The sequence below is a fragment of the Peromyscus californicus genome, unplaced genomic scaffold, assembly GCF_007827085.1.
Source record: "Peromyscus californicus insignis strain IS unplaced genomic scaffold, ASM782708v3 Scaffold_13__1_contigs__length_99412109, whole genome shotgun sequence".
Taxonomy (NCBI): domain Eukaryota; kingdom Metazoa; phylum Chordata; class Mammalia; order Rodentia; family Cricetidae; genus Peromyscus; species Peromyscus californicus.
Genome location: NW_026294424.1, coordinates 19,331,834 through 19,345,210, shown reverse-complemented (window position 1 = coordinate 19,345,210; position 13,377 = coordinate 19,331,834).

Genomic DNA, 13,377 nt, shown 5'->3' with positions numbered 1-13,377 from the left:
ACCTACTAGCTCAGAGAGGTTGCTAGCTCAGAGAGCTGACCTTTGTTCTTGGCCAGCTTTTCAGAAGGAGGGTCTATTCTGTAGCTCCAAACAAAAAAGTACTGCCACACTTAAAGTCCCTCCCTACTACTTACTGTGCATCTCTCTATCCATTTTTCCAGACTCCTTCTGACTCTGTAGGATTACATTCTCCCAACTAGTTGCTGGTTGTTGTGAGAATTCTGACATTTGGTCCAATGGCCAATTGAATGGAGTGGTTTGGCCCAATGAATGTGGTCTTCTCTGAAGATAGGTGACCTGTTAAGAACCATCAGGGAAGGGTCCTGCACTCTTTTGGGCTGGTCAGAGCAGGCAGAGAGCAGTGGGGAAGTGTGACTTTCAGTTTGGACTCCAGTGCTCCGTTGGAATGAAGAGGCAACAGTGCAACTTTGTTCTATATTTGTAAGTATGCTGTATTGATTTTCATCCTTTAATAAACCTGACAAAGTCCTGGACTTCTGTATCCCACTTTGGCTGCTTCCATCTCCTGACTCAAGATTGATTTTATTTAATTAACACAAATGCAAACTCAGGACTCACAGTATGATCATATATCCTGCAACAGGTGTAGCTGTCCTAATATCTAACAAAATAGACTTCAAACCAAAATTAATCAAAAGAGATGGAGAAGGGCATTTTGTACCTATCAAAGGAAAAATCTACCAAGAGGATGTTTCAATTTTGAACATCTATGCCTCCAATACAAGGGTACCCACATTTGCAAAAGCAACATTAAAGCTTAGATCACATTTCAAACACCCACATTAACAGAGAGAGACTTCAACACCCCACTCTCACCAATGGATAAGTCATCCAAACAGAAACTAAACAGAGAAATAATGGAACAAACAGATGTTATGACTAAAATGGACCTAACAGATATCTACAACACATTTCATCCAAATACCAAAGAATATACCTTCTCAGCACCTCATGGAACCTTCTCCAAAACTGATCACATACTCGGCCACAAAGCAAGTCTCAACAGATTAAAAAAAAAAATAACTGGAATAATGCCTTGTATCTTATCAGATCACTATGCATTACAGTTGGAGTTCAACAACAACACAAACTACAAAAAGCCTATACACTCATGGAAACTGAACTATTATCTACTGAATTACCACTGGATCAAAGAAGAAATAAGGAAAGAAATTAAAGACTTTCTAGAATTCAACAAAAAATGAATGCATAACATACCGAAACTTATGGGATACAATAGAAACAGTGCTAAGAAAAAAGTTTGTAGCACTAAGTGCCTACATAAAGGAATTTGGGGAGATCTCACATTAGTGACTTAACAGCACACCTGAAAGCTTGGGAACAAAAAGAAGCAAACACCCCCAAGAGGACTAGATGGCAGGAAATAATCACACTGAGGGCTGAAATCAATAAAATAGAAGCAAAGAGCACAGTACAAAGAGTCAATGAAACAAAGAGTTGGTTCTTTGAGAAAATCAACAAGATAGACACACCCTTATCCAAACTAATTAAAAGAGAGAGAGAGGCTATCCAAATTAACAAAATCAGGAATGGAAGGGGGCATAACAATAAACACTGAGAAAATCCAGAGAATCCTTAGGTAATACTTCAACAACCTGTTCAACCTGTACTCCACAAAACTGGGAAATCTAAAGAAATGGACAAATTTCTTTTTTTTAAGATTTATTTATTTATTATATATACAGAAGAGGGTGCCAGATCTCATTACAGATGGTTGTGAGCCACCATGTGGTTGCTGGGAATTGAACTCAGGACCTCTGGAAGAGCATTCAGTGCTCTTAACCTCTGAGACATCTCTCCAGCCCAACAAATTTCTTGATAGATACCACATAAAAAGATTAAGTCAAGATTACATGAACAATTGAAAAACCCCTAAGGAAATAGAAGCAATAATTAAAAGTTTCACAACCAAAAAAGCTCAGGGCCAGAGGGTTTTAGGGCAGAATTCTACCAGACTTCCAAAGAGGAGTTGATGCTAATACTCCTCAAATTATTCTACAAAATAGAAACAGAAGGAACAATGCCATTTTTTTAATGATGCTGCAGTCATTACCCTGATACCCAATCCATGTAAAGACTCAACAAAAAAAGAGAATTACAGACAAATTTCCCTCATGAACATTGATGTAAAAATATTGACAAACTGAATCTAAGAACATCAAAAAGATCATCCACCATGACCAAAGCATATTGTCCTGGTTTGTAGGGCTTTCCTGTTCACTAAGTGAATCTGTGAGATTGTTGAATATTCCTATGTGAAGCATTCAACTTAAATGATTTCTATTGTTTAATATAACAAGTAATAATATGATTTTGTGACTGAAACAAGCTCTAAATGCATACTTTTTTCTTTTCTTCTTTTAAGCTTTCAAGTGTGCTGTTAAGTCACTAATGTGAGATCTCCCCAAATTCTTTATGTAGGCACTTAGCGCTATGAACTTTTTTCTTAGCACTGTTTCTATTGTATCCCATAAGTTTCTGTATGTTGTGCATTCATTTTCTGTTGATTTTGTTGATTCATTTGTTGACTATCATTGATATAAATGAGTGATAGACAAAGTAAAATGCATTACTGACATAATACTTTAATTCCTACTAAAATCTTCAGTGAATTCTCCAAAAAAAAAAAAAAAAAAACCTGTGTAACTCCTTCACAGTGAAATTAAGAATTGTTTTTGTGGCCAATACTTGTCAACCACAAGCAGGCGGCTTGTAATCAGTATGCACTGCATCAGGATTGACATAAGATCTAAATACTCCATTCCTAAGCATATAGCCAAGAGGATGGAAAAAGGTATTCATTTACACAAATCTTTGTAAGAGACAAACATATCAGGGTTTGTCTTACAGTAATTCTGAAAAAAAGTTATGTAAATTTCAAAATAAGACAGCCTTCAATGAAGGATCAAGATTCTAAATAATTTCAAAAGGAAAGCAAACAGGGGTTGAAGGGATGGTTTAAGGCTTAAGAGCTCTGCTACTTATGCAGAGGACCTGGTATCAATTCCTTGCACCCATATTATAGCTCAGCATTGCTGGGGACGGCACATAAGATGCTCAACGTGCTGCCAGCAGAGATTGGAGATGAGGGACCTGAGATTGTGCACCGTCAACCCTCCATGCACTCCTCTCCAGATCTTCTGCTTAGCATGCCTCTAGAGGGCCAAGGCAGAAACACCTAAGTGTCCCTCGGTCATGCTTTATGGCGCAATGTCATGTTCTCCTCCATATAATTACTTCTTGTAATACTAGTCCTTTTCTTCTATCTGATTTTCATGTTCTATGTTTCTAGATCAATGGTGATTTTGTGATACAGGAAAGGAGTGAAGTACATTTCATGGGAAATTGTACAGAGATGACCACCCAGGCTGGGGTCAAGGCAGTTATGCAGGTCATGGGAAAGAACCTGCAGCCTGGGGAAGCTTTTCAGCCTTGGATAAACTGTACCAAACATGTGGTCAACTATAGCACATGGTATGATGTGTATCAACACACTAGATTCAAATTGGCCATGATGAATAATTCAGTTTCAGAGGATATTCCAAGGGCATTGTGTAAAACTTGAGACCCTCAGGGGTATTGGCTGAAGACTGTGGATGGAGTAACATATAGATGGGATGTCAAAGTAGAAGTGTGGGAACCTAGAAAAGGAGGAAAACAGTGACCTCCACCAAGCAAGGGAGATGGCAACTTTAATCCAGACATTTTGATTCCTCCTGAAGGAGGGTGGAGACAATGTGGCAATGGTTGAAGTGATTGCTGCAAGTTTTATTGGGTTCCTAGATTGAAAAGAGCTGCCAGGAAAGGTGAGCTTCCTTTCATGGAAGCTCTGAAAATTGGATCAGGTCTTCCTTGGAATTGTTGGGATAAGAAGGACAAAAGTTGCTGACTTACAGGGACAGTTTTCTTATCTGAAGTCATTGTGGCCCACCAGTTGTGGGGCTTAGTGTTTGCAGAAGGCTGAGGTGGAACTTAGGTGGCTACAAGGGTCTTGAGGTTGGAGCTGGCTGTGCAAGAAGAAAATGATTGTCTGGTACATTAACCATTGTTCTTATTTTTACCTTTTTTTGTGAAACTGCACGATGCTAGCCTCTGAGTCAAGTGCTCAGAAGAATGTATAGTCATTAATAATAAAAATAGATTATGCTTGCTTTGGTGTTAAGCCTGGGATAGTTTTTGTGTTTAATCAAAGATGATGAAGAATATATTGGTGATTTTTCTAAGAATAACCTTTGGAATCATGAGAACACTCTGCATTAGGTGATCTCCCCCTTTCTTTCTGTTTCCCCTTGCTCATGAAATAAAAGACTGAGACTACCAAGGCAAAAGCAGAAGCTGTAGCAAAAAGCTACTTAGCAACTGTGGAAGCCCGAAGTGACCTGTCAGCTTGCACGAGTACTGTCTCTGAGTTGTTACTATGCCTTCCAGGTATCCGATTTTTGGACCCCCAAAACTGCTGAGGCTGGTCCCTGGCACAGAATCATCTGTAACTCCAGCTCCTGGGGATCTGACATCCTCCTCTGTCCTCCATGGACACCAGGCACATAAATAATGTGCATACAAACACGCTTTTGAAACAGACATACGCATAAAATAATTGACCAAAAAAAACAAGCGAACAGAACTTCCTGTTCTCCAAATGTTCTATCTGGTTGTTATTGTCCTGACAATCACTGAAGGGATAGACATTTGTTTGTGGATGAAATACTTCAGGTAGTAAATGAATTATGTTGGAGCTTCATGATGGAAGGAACATGAATCATTGCTTTTATATGAGCTCAATCTTTGAAGATATCTGTTGAGACAATTTCAACTACTGGTAATTTAAAAACCATAAACAATGATTTTCAGTGTCATGCTGAGACGGCTAAGGGACCCTGCCTTGTAAACTGAGCATTTAGTTGGTTATCAGCCATTCCAGTGAGACAGCTATCTGTTGAGACACTCAGTCTTAAGAATTAAGAAATTACCAGGTTCTCAACCTCTTGGGTGTAACTTAGGTATTGCTATTTATGTATTCATTCCATTGAGTCTGTTCTTTAGCATATTTGACCAGTGCATACCCACATAATGAAAGGAGTCCAGGAGAATCATAGATTCATTCTTACTTTGCTTACTAAGACTTTAGCCTTTTTTTTTTTTTTTTTTTTTTTTTTTTTTTTGGTTTTTCGAGACAGGGTTTCTCTGTGTAGCTTTGCGCCTTTCCTGGAACTCGATTTGGAGACCAGGCTGGCCTCAAACTCACAGAGATCTGCCTGCCTCTGCCTCCCGAGTGCTGGGATTAAAGGCGTACGCCACCATCGCCCGGCTAGGCCTTTCTTATTAATATAGTCAGTAAAGATCTTGCACTAATCTGTAAACTGCCAGTTAGAATTTTCTAAGGTTGTTTGATGCTCAGTTTAATACAGAAACATATAGAAACTATTTATGATTATTAAGGGTAAAATAGCCCCTGGGTATTTGGGGGGCTGGGTGTTGCTATTTTTTGTTTTTGGTTTTGAGACAAAGTCATGCTATGTAGGTGAAATGGCCTTGAACTCATGATCATTAAGTCCTACAATATCAAGTTCGGGTTATAAGGCATGCACCACCATGCCTAGCTCAAGAGTGATTTCTTTAGTGGAATGCTTTTTCATTCGGTAATGACAAATGTTTAAATTTGTAGCAAAGAGACAGATAAATTGGTTTAAAATGTCATTTAGATGCCACCCATTGGAAATTTACTTGTTAGTTCTTGTATCTGGAAATAGCATGAGACTTTGAGACTATTAAGATATATTTCCAGTATAAATTAGGGTCATTACCATTCAAATGCCAATCAAATGCAACATGTATTGCTCTGTGCTAAACTCAAAATACTGCCTGAATTTAGCAGTGTAACTGAGCCTAAGATTCAAATCATAAAATTACAGATAGAGCTGTGACAAGTAGTAAACATGTAGTTTGGAATGTTGTGACTACAGGTAAGAGGAAATCTGTCAGATGAGACACAAAGCAGGAGCTTCAGCGAGGGTAGCTACAGGCACACCTTCAGCTGCCTCAAGGTGCCGGATCCTGGCTTCTGTCTGTCTACCTCACCATGCTGACATTAGGATGTTGATTTTTCTTCTTTGACTATTTTTTATTGAGAATTCTGCTGCAACCTTAAGCACAATATTGTCATTGTTTGGTAGGGAAATCAGAGAGAGAACTATAGATGTTGACCACTTTTATACAAAAGAAAATGTCAAAGCTTTTCCAAATGATCTTTAGAAGAGCTTCCTACATCAGCTGGAAGCCAACCACGTGATCAACCATAGATAGGAATTCAAACAGCACTCATATCTACTGATAAACACACACAATTATGCACACACACGTGTACAACACATATTCACATCCCTGTATACATAATACATATTATTGCACACTCCTATTCATGTGTACATGCATATATACACATCCCAATTATTCATGTACATCCATATACAGAAGCATATTCACATAAATATATACACGCTTTTCCATATATGTACTATATTGTGTAATATTTCAGTTTCAATATTTTCTTTATAAAAATATTGACTCTGTTCAGCTATTTAAAATACTGTCTTAGCATTACTCAGTGTGCATAACTTTTTTCAGTAAATGCTATTTCACTTTTCTTTTAGGCAGATGCAAAGTTAGATTCAGCATAAGCATTTGATTGTAAATCCACCCGTGGGAATCAGTGTTCTCCTGTCTTTGTCACTAGATCTTTTGTAGTTCAAGGTCTGGTGATGTGATTCTTCCATCTGTGCTTTCTCCTCAGGGATTGCTTTGGCTGTCAGGGGTGCTTTATGCTTCCATATTAATTTTAGGATTTCTTTTCTGATCCTATGAAGAATGTGATTGGAAATTTGATGGGGGTAGTATTAATTCAATACAGTACCTTTGATAGTATACCCATTTTCACAGTCTTGGTTCTGCCAGTTCAGGACCACGGAAGTCTTTTTTCATCATTGAGAATTTTCTTCAAATTCTTTTACAGGTGTCTTATACTGTAGAGATGTTTTTCAACTTGTTGGCTAGGTTTGTCTTTACATGTTTTGTTATATTTAAAGATATTAGATCGATAGTTTCCTAAGTTCTTCCCCAGCAAGTTTGTTTTCTCAGTACATATAAAAGCTACTGATTTTTCCAGATTGCTTTTTAATTTTTTCTTTTATTTTAAAGTATGTAATACAATGTAATATATCTCATACTGTTGTGGGATGGTCTTTCTGTACACTGTGAATATGTGTTACTACCATTGGTTAATAAAGAAGTTGCTATGGCCTATGGCAAGGCAGATTAGAGCCAGGTGGGAAATCTAAGCAAAGATACAAGCAGAAGGAAGGCAGAGTCAGAGGAGATGCTGGACGCTGCTGGGGGAATGAGATGCAACACAGGTAACACCATGAAGCCCAATAGCAAAACATAGCTTAATAGAAATGGGTTAATGTAAGATGAAAGAGCTAGCTAGCAAGAAGCCTGAGTCATAGGCCAAACAGTTTGTAATTAATATTAAGCCTCTGAATGATTATTTACAAGTGGCTGTGGGATTGGGAACTGGCAGGAAGGACACAGAAAAGCTTCTGGCTTTAATACAGTGCAAATACTGAATATAGTATTACAGAAATGATGAAAATCTATATAGTTCAGATCCAGTTCCCCATCTTCCTCCACCCCCATTTTCCTTCCCTCCTTTACCATCTACAGCCTCCATAATTCCACTTTCTCTTGTCATGCCTCAGGCCTCCTTCGGTCATCCCCAGTTACCTCTTTTAAAACCTCTTTCCCCCCATCCTTAGGGTTCCTTTCTAGGTTCCTGGTTTCTATCCATACTTTCTCCCACTCAATTACAAATATTTAAAATTTAGAAGCTAGGATCTACTTATGAGAGGGGAAATGCAGCATTTATCTGTTCTTCAAACTTCATAATTTCATTTTTATTTATGGCTGAATAAAATTCCATTGTGTATATGTGCTATATTTTCATTATTTACTTATTTGTTGATAGACATCTCAGCCAACTGCATTTTTTGCTGTTGGGAGAAGAGCAGCAATGAACATGGATGTGCAAGTATCTCTGTGGTAGAATCAATTCTAGAATCTAAAAGCTATTTATTTTTGCATTGTTTTTCTATGTTCCAACTGAAAATATATGTAAGGCCCAAAAGTTTTCTAGTGGAGACTATGTATTTTTGGTTTCTTTTTTTAATTAAAAAGGGTTTTTTCATACAATATATTCTGATTATGATTTCCACTTCCCCAACTCCTCTCAGCTCCTTCCCCTCTCCACCCACCCAAATCTACACTCTTTATTTCTCTCTCTTAAGTGTGGTTTGTTTGTCCAGTGAGACTCCATTGGAGAACACTATTTTTTTTCCTTTGAGAGCACTTATCAATGGACAGAGCTTCTGGATTAAGATGGGAGCTGTATCTACTTCCCTTCTCTAGAATTGTGTGGTTCCTGAGCATTCTGGAAGACTCTGTGAATTCATATGGGCATCAGTCCAGTTGTGTCTATTGTTAAAGAATAGATTGATGCCATTTACAAATTAGGACAATTTAAAATTTTACTTTACTGTTTTATCTGTCTCTTGTTAATACTCTAACTAATATTTCAAGCACCATATTGAAGGACACCAGAATTCAGTGCAGAGAAAGTGAGAGAGACAGTTCACACCTCTGGAGCCCAATAGTGGCTGAACTCAACTTTATGACTAGGCAATTTCAGCCCTGGGATGGAATGTTGGTTCAACATACACAAATAAATGCAAATAACAGACAATATTAATAGACTTAAAGACTTAAATCACACAATCATCTGCATAGATGCAGAAAAGTTATTTGAAAAACATTTAACAAAATTTCATAATAAATGCCCTAGAGACAATCAAACATATCTCTACATAAAAAAAGTCATCAATTCTCCACATTGAGTATAAAGGTTATAGTGGTTAGTGCTATATAGTCCTTATTATTCATAAAGAATGATCTTTCTAATATAATCTTGAATTCAGTTTTTCAAGTATTTTGTTTAGATTTGATCCATCTATGTTCATCGGAAGATTGTTCTACAGGTTTTGTTTTATTTCAAAAATTTTTTTTTTTTTTTGTGTGTGTGTGTGTGTGTGTGTGTGTGTGTGTGTGTGTGTGTGTGTGTGTTTGTCTGGGGTTGATATCAGAGTTGTATTGGTGCCAAAGAATGAGTGTATTAGCATTCCTTTCCTTTCTATTTTGTGGACATTTTGACAAGTATTGATTTTAGATCTTCCTTAAAGATTGGGAGAAATCAGTAGTAAGCACATCTGGTTTGTGGAGTTCTAGGTGAGAAGACTTCAATGCTGTTTCAGCCACATTGATTGTTGTACATCTGTTTAAATTATTTGTGTCTTCTAGATTTAATTTTAGCAGAAATCAGAAATGTATATACTTTTAGAAATTTATCTATTTATTTTCTATTGCTTGACTGGAATTTTCTATGGCCTAATTTTCTTCTAATTTTAGCAGTTGAATTCAGCCACTATGGGGTCCAGAAGTGTGAATTGTCTCTATCTCTCACTTTCCCTGAATTCTGGTGTCCTTCAAGCATTTTTGTTGTAGAAACTGAACTTCATAAGCACTTTTGGGTGTGGCTTGGTACCCCAGCTGCTTTTCTTTTTGGTAGCTGTTTGTTTAATTATAATTTTATCTCAATTAAATATGATTATATCATTTTCTTCCCCCAGTGACTCCAGTGCCTTACTTTCATGCCCTCTTGAGTCATCTCCTCTCTTTCTTTAATTATTTTTGTTACATGTACAATTAGAGAGACAAATAAACATACAGGTACAAACAGCTGATTCATTAGTGCAGCTTGTATATTCATACAAGCAATATATATTTAGGGCTGACCACTTGGTACCTATCAGGATGCTGTGTGGTTCCAGTGAGAATAGACTCCATGTTTGCACACTTGCTCCCCAGTTGGTGGGTCTGTTCGGGAAAGATTAGGAGGTGTGACCTTGTTGGAGGAGCCACAGGGTGTGGGCTCTAAGGTTTCAAAAACCCATGCCAGACCAGTCTCCCTTTTCTCTCCCTGCCTTCTGCCTGTGGCTCAGAATGTAAAGTTCTCAGCTATTTCTCTGTTTTCTAACAAGAGATCATTAATTATCCAGAGTTAGCCAAGGCCAAATACTGAAAGAAGATCTGTGGTTATCTAGACAATGTAGACAATGAGCAACATGTTAATAAAGTTTATATGTTATTTCATGAATTGAACATCTTAGAAATATAGCCATAAAATGTAAAAGTTGAATAATCAGTAACTTTTAATATCCCTTTGACAATCATAAACATTTAATTTTCCATAGTGCATTACATAATAATGTATCATTAATAAACAAACCTTTATTATGAGCTTAAATGGTTTAGTTATGATATACAAGAATTAATTTTGATATCATATAACCAAGATCCATGTTAGGATTCTTTAGCTGTAATGAAATATCTGAAATAATTGTCTTAGACTCAGTGAAACAGGTAATAAATATTGACTAAATTCTCAAACTGGAAAATGGAAACAGTGGCAATCCTGAGACCTTTAGGCTAGCTGCTTATAGAACTGGGTCACACTAACACTCTGGGGCAGGCATAGATGCAGACACTAGCTAGGAGTGGAGCATGTGAAGAATTGCATCTCCAGTTGCAATGAACCTCTAAAATGTTAGCAAATGACTTAGTTTTTCTCTTTCATTCAAAAAATCAAAATGTTTTTAATTATTAGGTCTTTGTTATAACTGAAGAGAGAATTTGGGCCTGTGACCATCATATTATTAAAATGAAGTATAACTTGTGTTAGTTAAAGAAAAAAAAGCTGACTGTTATATTCAAAATGTATATTTTTCTGCTCTGTCTCTAATAAAGAAATATTTATAAAATTTAATGAGAATCAGTCTGTTTTGAAAATCTGTTTTTAAAAAACTTGGCATGCCAGGTGGCAGTGGCACATGCCTTTAATCCCAGAACTCAGGAGGCAGAGCTAGGTGGATCTCTGTGAGTTTGAGGCCAGCCTGGTCTACAGAGTGAGATTCAGGACAGGCACTAAAACTACACAGAGAAACCCTGTCTCAAAAAAAAAAAAAAAAATCTTGGCATATGAGGGATACATGAATTTTTGTCACAACTTGCAAATAAGGCACATCAAACTCAAGAAAATTAAAAACAAGTATAAAATACAAAAGAATGAAACATTTGATTAAATTGAGATTATTTATTTTTGGATTATGGATGATATTGGTGTGGCCATCTGTCTCGGTGAAGAAAACTGCAAATTGAAATTACCAAATACTCAAGACAGAATTAATTTACAGGATTAAGCCACAGAAAGTCCTTCAAGAAAATTCCCAAAGATGACACTGAATGCTTTAGAGAAAGTTTCCAGTTCAGTGGGTAAGCTGGAGAGGTGGCTCTGTGGTTAAGAGTGCTTGCTGCTCTTTTAGAGCACCAGGTTTGTGTTCAGAGCACTTAACTTGGTGAGTCACAACTGCCTGTTACTTCAGCTCCATGGGATCAGAGCCTCTGTAAGCATCTGCACACACACACACACACACACACACACACACACACACTCATATAGATAAATATAACTCTAATGGTGAAGGGCTCAGCAGTTAGTAGCAGACAAAAGTCTGTTGGGAAGGTAAGTAATGTGATGTTTAAAGAGGAAAGGTAGAACTGAATTTCCGATGAGAAATCAGGAGTAACTTCTCAGTTGCCTTTTGAAAAGAAATCTGGAATCATAATGCTTTTGTGGACTCTGGATTATCTGTATTAATGTAATACAAGAAAGAGTAAAATTCCATGGACTATTAATTTGGTATAATTTAGCATAGAGGAGTCTGGGGAATGTAGGAAATATGGCTGAAGGAGGAATACAGTGTCAAATTTAGAGAGCTGCACGTGTGCACAGAAGGGTGTTGTGGTAATGCACAGATGGAGAAAGCAGGATCATTTTCCATGCTCAGCTATGCATGTAGAAATAGTACCGTAACAAAGATCCCAGTAGGCTGCTGCGGCGTGTGCCTACCTGAAAGGATTTAGTTTAGATCTAGGATAACAGTAGTGGATGTGAAGAGAACAGAGATGAATTTGTACTATTCTTCAGGAGTAAGTTGGCTAGTAGTTAGTTTATTGGGAAGAAAACGTATAACTAACTTTAAATAACCAATGTTTCATTTGTTCAGTGATAAGGGATAACTCTTTTTGCAATGGGAAACATTGGTAAGGACCTATTTGAGAGGAGAGAAACTGGCTTTGAGAATTGTAGATGACAGTTCTTTATCACTTGACAGATATTTTAGAAACTTGAAGTTAATGAGGGAAATACTCATGTTGGCCCACAGGTTCAGTGGTTTCATTGTATTCAGCTCTGTATTCTTTCAGGCATGATCTGAGACTGGACAACATGTCAAGAAACATGTGGTATATAGAAGTTCACTTCAGGGAAGGCAGAATTCAAAGTGCTATAACAAGAAGGAACCAAGTCAGGAAAACTCAAAAGACAGACCACTAGTGACCTATTTCCTCCAACCAGGAGCTACTTCCCAAGTTCTACCACCTCATTATAGTCTATTCAAACAAGGTCTACAATGGGTACACGAGTCATGAGTTCAGAGCCCAAAGGATCCTGTCTCTTTCTCTTAACTCAACCTCTGAATGCTGCTTGCACTGGAGACTAAGTATTCAATATATGAGCCATTTTAGGAGATCTGTATAAAATCTTAACAGTTTTTATAATGCACATGCAACCTCAGAGACAAAACTATGTGATAGTACTTACTGACTCTTTGCTTTTCTTCTTTTATTTTCCTAAGATTGAAGTCTACTGGGATTTTTGATGTTATATTCTTACATGGTAAGAAGAAATTTTCATATTTAAAATTCATACAAAATTCTCCATACTGGGAAATTTCTACATACATATAGTCTTTTCAAAATTCAAAATAATCAGCATCATTAATTGTTCCAGACATTTTTCTCGAACTTGCCAGTAAATTCTAAATCAAGTGTCTGATGTTGGTCACAGCACACTCAAATTAACTTTTTAGATATGTCTGATAATAAACATTTGGCTTCTTAGAAGCCAATATAACAGACATTTCTGTATTGGCATCTCTAATGTAAATAATGTTTAAAAATGTCTAAATCCTTACACAAATCTTCCATGATTACCATTCATTACAATTTTTTGCAATAAAATTACTGCTAATGATGTGATGACAGAAGTGCTTATCTCAAAATTTTTCTGCTGAACTAATGAGCTCTAGTAAGCCAGCCTCGGGCTGATGT